The sequence below is a fragment of the Cricetulus griseus genome (genome assembly GCF_003668045.3).
Source record: "Cricetulus griseus strain 17A/GY chromosome 1 unlocalized genomic scaffold, alternate assembly CriGri-PICRH-1.0 chr1_0, whole genome shotgun sequence".
Taxonomy (NCBI): Eukaryota; Metazoa; Chordata; class Mammalia; order Rodentia; family Cricetidae; genus Cricetulus; species Cricetulus griseus.
The window spans coordinates 80,977,371-80,983,846 of record NW_023276806.1 but is presented as its reverse complement, the minus strand read 5'-3'; the positions used below and the strand labels follow the sequence as shown (position 1 = coordinate 80,983,846).

At 40.2% G+C, this 6,476-nt stretch overlaps 1 long non-coding RNA gene across 1 annotated transcript; it reads right to left on the bottom strand.

Moving 5' to 3' along the window:
• Positions 1-228: 228 nt before the first annotated feature.
• On the bottom strand, positions 229-855 carry LOC107979985. The gene is made up of 2 exons (XR_003480344.1): positions 817-855; positions 229-405 (listed from the first exon to the last, which is right to left on the bottom strand). It is a non-coding gene; the product is annotated as an uncharacterized LOC107979985 (long non-coding RNA).
• Between the last annotated feature and the right edge of the window lie 5,621 nt (positions 856-6,476).

The following is a 6,476-nucleotide window of genomic DNA, read 5'->3' as shown; positions in this document are numbered from 1 at the left end:
ACCTCACTGTGTAATGCTGTTATTTCCTGTAAGTAGGTGGTGAGGTTATCCTTATCCCTGTTCCTGAGTGTGCTGGCTAGTAATATTATTTGTACCAGCAAGCTAACTGCCATTATGGTATATAGTCCAGTAATTGGCAAATTAGAATCCTCCTCCAGCATTGAATTCATGTAATAAGCGAAAATATTACCAATTTTAGCAAATGATAAATATCCTGCCATAATTTTACCTGATTTCTACTCCTGATGCAGTAACTATCTTTGTCCAGAAGGTGGTACAGGCATTCAGGTACTCGGCATGGCGTTTGGCAGCAGTCGGTCATGCAAAACAGTAGTAGTGGTGGATAGAGGTCCCAAAAGCAGTTGTGCTTATCTTAGATAGTATCCGGCCATGAGGCAGCAACCACTGAAAGAGATGCTGCTTTACACCTCAGCAGCCAAGGGAAGCCACTGTTGAAAGCCAATGCCTACTAAGCTCTAGGCAGGAGGCCTCCGGGCACAGGTAGGCTGCAGTCTGAGCCGCTCCCATGCCATGCAGCTAGAAACTATCTCCCAGCTGGGCAGATGGTTCAGACAGGCTCAGTAGCAGAGGGAATGCTCTTGTGTGGTGCAGTGGGTTGGCTGGGAGCCTGAAGCACCTGTGGAGAGAGGGTGCTTTCCCAGCCTAGGCCGGAGTCTGGGTGGGACCTGTAGGCTATTCCAAATGGAGACTAGGTTTCCAATATCCCACTCCTGACAACCAGATAATGTAGGAAATTACCAGTATGGAGCTAGGTAGAGATACAAGAGTATTTAATAGGGAAAAAGCTTTACTTACACAGCAACCTAGCCAGCCGGTGCAGCAGCAGTCTGTACAGCAAGCCGAAAAGTGAAACCAAAACCAGACAACAGCCACCTGACCAACTCTCACTCTACATCACCCTGACCATGCCCTCTCAGGCCTGGTCAGGCATACCTTTAGCCAACTCTAAAGCAGGCATGGCTGCAGATTCCTCTACAACTTCGCTCATAATGGTTTCTTCTGGTTCCATCCATTTGCCTTCAAATTTCAAGACTCCATTTTTTGTTTGTTTTTTTCCCCCATTGAGTAGTACTCCATTGTGTAAATGTACCACATTTTCTCTATCCATTCTTCAGTTGAGGGGCATGTAGGTTGTTTCCCCTGTTCTGGCTATTACAAATAATGCTGCAGTGAACATGGTTGAACGTGGTCCTTGTTGTATGAATGTGCTGTTTGGGTATATGCCTAATACTGGAATTGCTGGATCTGTGATACACTGATTTCCATTGAGAAATCGCCAGAGAGATTTCCACAGTTGCTGTACAAGTTGGCTCTTACACCAGCAGTGGAGGAGTGTTCACCTATCTCCACATCCTCTCCAGCATAAATTGTCACTGATGTTTTTGACTTTAGCCATTCTGACATTGAATCTGTGGATTGTTTTCGCAAGATTGCCATTTTTTTCTATGTTGATCCTACATATCCAAGAACTTGGGAGATCCTTCATTTTCTAGTATCTTCTTTAATTTCATTCTTTAAAGACTCAAAATTCTGATGATACAGGTTTTTCACTTTTTTGGTTGGCGTTACCCCAAGGTATTTTATGTTGTTTGTGGCAATTGTTAAGGGTGATGTTTCTCTGATTTCTTTCTCAGCACATTTATTATCCATATATAGTAGGGCTACTAATTTTTTGAGTTAATCTTGTATCCTGCTACTTTGCTGAAGGTGTTTATCAGCTGTAGGATTTCCCTGGTAGAGTTTTTTGGTTCACTGATGTAGACCATCATATCATCTGGAAACAGTGAAAGCTTGACTTCTTCCTTTCCAAATTGTATCCCTTTGATCTCCTTTTGTTGTCTTATTGCTCTAGCTAGAACTTCAAGGACAATATTGAAGAAACATGGAGATAGTGGACAGCCTTGTCTTGTTCCTGATTTTAGAGGAATAGTATTGAGTTTCTCTCTATTCAGTTTGATGTTGGCTGTTGGCTGTTGGCTTACTGTATATTGTTTTTTTTTTTTTATGTTCAGGTATGTTCCTGTTATGCCTGATCTCTCCAGGATCTTTATCATGAAGGGGTGCTGGATTTTGTCAAAGGCTTTTTCAGCATCTAGTGAGATGATCATGTGGTTTTTCTTCTCAGTTGGTTTATATGGTGGATTACATTGATAGTTTTTCAAATGTTGAACCAACCCTTCATCCCTGGGATGAAGTCTAGTTAATCATGGTGAAAGGTGTTTTGATGTGCATTTAAATATCAAATAATATTTCATAATGTTAAAATACTACATAAAATGAAACAGAACATCCTAAAATACACATATTTCATGATCTTAGTTTAACTGAGATGACCAGTATAAACTAATCTACAGACCAAAATCTGATTAGTTACTGCCTAGGGGTGCTCTAATATGACATCCTATAGAGCTAATGAAGAACTTCTAAATTTGGATTTTGATGAAGACTTTATAGCTAACAAATACAAAATGAAACAAACAAGAATCATTAAGTATCCTGTGAGATGAACATCAGAATGTGATCAGATGTTAAGATCATATTTTCCCCAGTAAAGACAGCATCTGATATTTCTTTGGGAGTAAATGGCAGTGTTTTTTCACTAGTATTGGATGCAGATATTTTATTAGGTGGGAATATATTCTAAATTCTCGTGTTGTTCATTCTTTAGAAGTTTCAGTAGAGATAGCAGTGCATGTATGGATATTTATTGGCCAGATGCTGGTATTATACACACTACGGCATCAATACTATGTAGTGAGCATTATATACTTCAAGAAACCTACATGCCTCTCAGCTGAAGAATGGATGGATTAAATGTGGTACATTTACACAATGGAGTATGACCAACAGAAAGAAACAATGGAATCTTGAAATTCACAAGCAAATGGATGGAACTAGAAGAAACCATCTTGAATGAGGTAACCCAGTCACAAGATGACAAAAAAATGGTATGTACTCACTCATATATGGACTTTAGATCTAAAGCAAAGACATATCAGCCTACAATCCACAGAGAACCTAGGAAATAAGGAGAACCCTAATACATGGTGTCCCCTGAGAAGGGGAAAAAGAGCTAATTGGCAGCATGGGGAGAGGGGAGAGAGTTAAAATAAAAAGAGGGGAGGGGAAATTGGAGGTTAGACAAGGACATGAGGGAACAGGAAGATCTAGTCAGGGAAAGAATAGAGAAAAGAAAGCAAAGATACCATAATAGAGGGAGCCATTATAGGTTTAAAGAGAATTCTGGCACTAGGGAAATGTCCAGGTCAACAAGGTTGACCAAAACTAAGAATCTAAGCAATAGTGGAGATGCTATCTTAAATGCCCTTTTCCAATAATGACATTGATGACTACCTCATATGCCACCTAGGGCCTTCTGATGGAAGCATAAACAGACAGTCACAGGTAAACAATGAGCTGAAATCTGGAATCCAGTTGCAGAGAGGGAGGAATGATGACCAAAGGGGTCAAGACCAGGCTGGAGAAACCCACAGAAACAGCTGACCTGAACAAGGCATTGCTCATGGAACCCTGACTGATAGCTGGGAAACCAGCATAGGACTGTTCCAGACCCTCTGAATGAGGAGGTCAGCTGGAGGACTGGACAAACAATAGGGCCACTGGCAGTGAATCAGTATTTATCCCTAGTACACAAATGGACTTTGGGAGCACTCTCCAGATGGAGGGATACTCTCTCAGCATAGACACACTATGGAGGGTCTAGGCCCTCCTCCAAATGATATGACAGATTTTAAAGATTCCCCAATGGAAGGCCTCACCCTCCCTTGGGAACAGAAAGGGGTTGGGATAGGGGATCTTTGGTGGGGGGTGGGGAAGGGAATGGAGAGGGAACTAAGATTGACATGTAAAAGAATCTGGTTTCTCTGGGACAAGACAAGGCTGTCCACTCTCTCCATACCTCTTCAATATTGTCCTTGAAGTTCTAGCTAGAGCAATATGACAACAAAAGGAGACCAAGGGAATACAAATCTGAAAGGAAGAAGTCAAACTCTCACTATTTGAAGATGATATGATAGTCTATATTAGTGACCCAAAAAACTCTACAAGGGAACTCCTACAGCTGATAAACACCTTCTGCAAAGTGGCAGGATACAAGATTAACTCAAAAAAATCCATCACCCTTGCTATATACCAATAACACATTGGTGGAGAAAGAAATCAGAGAAACATCACCCTTTACAATTGCCACAAACGACATAAAATACCTTGGGGTAACACTAACCAAAAACGTGAAAGAACTGTACCATAAGAATTTTGAGTCTCTAAAGAAAGAAATTAAAGAAGATACCTGAAAATGTAAAGATCTCCCATGCTTTTGGATAGGTAGGATCAACATAGTAAAAATGGCAATCTTGCAATCAAAATTCACTGCAATCCTCAGTCAAAATCCCAACACAATTCTTCACAGACCTTGAAAGAACAATATTCAACTTTATATGGAGAAACAAAAGACCCTGGATAGCCAAAACATCCCTGTACAATAAAGGAACTTCTGGAGGCATCACCATCCCTGACTTCAACCTCTATTACAGAGATATAGTCCTGAAAAGAGCTTGATATTGGCACAAAAATAGACAGGTAGATCAATGGAATAGAGTTGAAAACTCTGGTATTAAACCACACACCTATCAACTCCTGATTTTTGATGAACAATCCAAATTTATACGATGGAACAAAGAGAACAGCTTCAACAAATGGTGCTGGCATAACTGTTTGCAGACATGTAGAAGACTGCAGTTAGTAGACCCAAGCCTATAGCCTGTACATTAGTAGAACTTCCAGAGGCATCACCTTCCCTGATTTCAAGCTCTATTATAGATCTCTTGTCCTGAAAACAGCTTGGTATTGGCACAAAAATAGTCAGGTAGACCAATAGAATCAAGTTGAAAACCCTGATATTAGCCCATACACCTGATTTTGACAAAGAAGCTAAAGCTATACAATAGAATAAAGAAAGCATCTTCAAAAAATGCTGCTGGCATAACTGGATGCTGGCATGTAGAAGACTGCAGACAGATCAATGTCTATCATCATGCACAATTAAGTCCAAATAGATCAAACCTCACCATAGATCCAGCCACACTAAACATATTAGAAGAGATAGTAGAAAAAACTTTGAAAGAGTTAGTACAGGAGACAACTTCCTGAACATTACAACAGTAGCACAGGCACTGAGATCAACAATTAATAAATAGATCTTCCCGAAACTGATAAGCTTCAGGAACAACAGCTCATGGATTGGGAAATGATATTCACCAACCCCATATCTGACAGAGGGCTTATCTCCAAAATTTACAAAGAACTCAAGAAGCTAGTCTCCAAAATACTAAATATTCCAATTAAAAAGTGGGGTATATAAATAAATAGATAATTCTCAAGAGAGGAATCTAAAATTGCTGAGAAACACATAAGAAAGTGTTCACCATTTTTAGCCATCATGGAAATGCAAAACAAAACAACTCTGAGATACCATCTTACACCTGTCAGGATAACTAAAATCAATAACATCACTGACAGTTTGACGATGTGGAGAAAAAAGAATACTCCACCACTGCTGGTGGGAATGCCAATTCATACAGCCACAATACAAATCAGTATGGTGATTCCTCAGGAAAATGGAAATCAGTCTATCACAAGATCCAGCAAATTCACTCTTAGGTATATACCTAAAAGAAGCACATTCTTACAACAAGGGCATCTGTTCAACTATGTTCATAGCAGCATTATTTGTAATATTCAGAACCTGGAAGCAACCTAAATGCCCCTCAACTGAAGAATAGATAGAGAAAATGTGGTACATTTACACAATAGAGTACTACTCAGTGGGAAAAATACAATGGCATCTTGAAATTCACAGTCAATTGGGTGAAACTAGAAGAAAACATTCTAAACAAGTCACAAAAAGACAAACATGATATGTACTCACTCGTATGTGTATTTTAGACATAAAGTAAAGGATTACCAGATCCCCCTCTCTCCCCTCCTCCCCTGCCCTATAATCCATACTGCCAGAGAAGCTAGTAAACAAGGATACCCTAAGAAAGATATACATGATCCCTTGGAGAAGGGGAAAGGGACATGATCTCCTGACAAATTGGGAGCATGGGGGGGGGCAGGGAACTAGGAGAATGAGAATGGGAAAGAGGAGGGGTGAGGAGGACATGATTCGGCAGGGAGGTTGAGTTGGGGGAAGAACAGAAGAGAGCAAGATAAGAGACTCTATATTAAAGTTAGACATTATAGGTTTAAACAGAAATCAGGCACTCTGGAAATGTCTGGAGAGCTACAAAGATGACACAAACTAGCAATCTAAGCAACAGAGGAGAAGCTACTTTAAATGCCCTCTCCTGATAATGAGATTGATGACTAATTCATATGCCATCCTATAGCCTTCATGCAGCAGCTGGTGGAAGTAGAAGTAGACTCCCACAGCT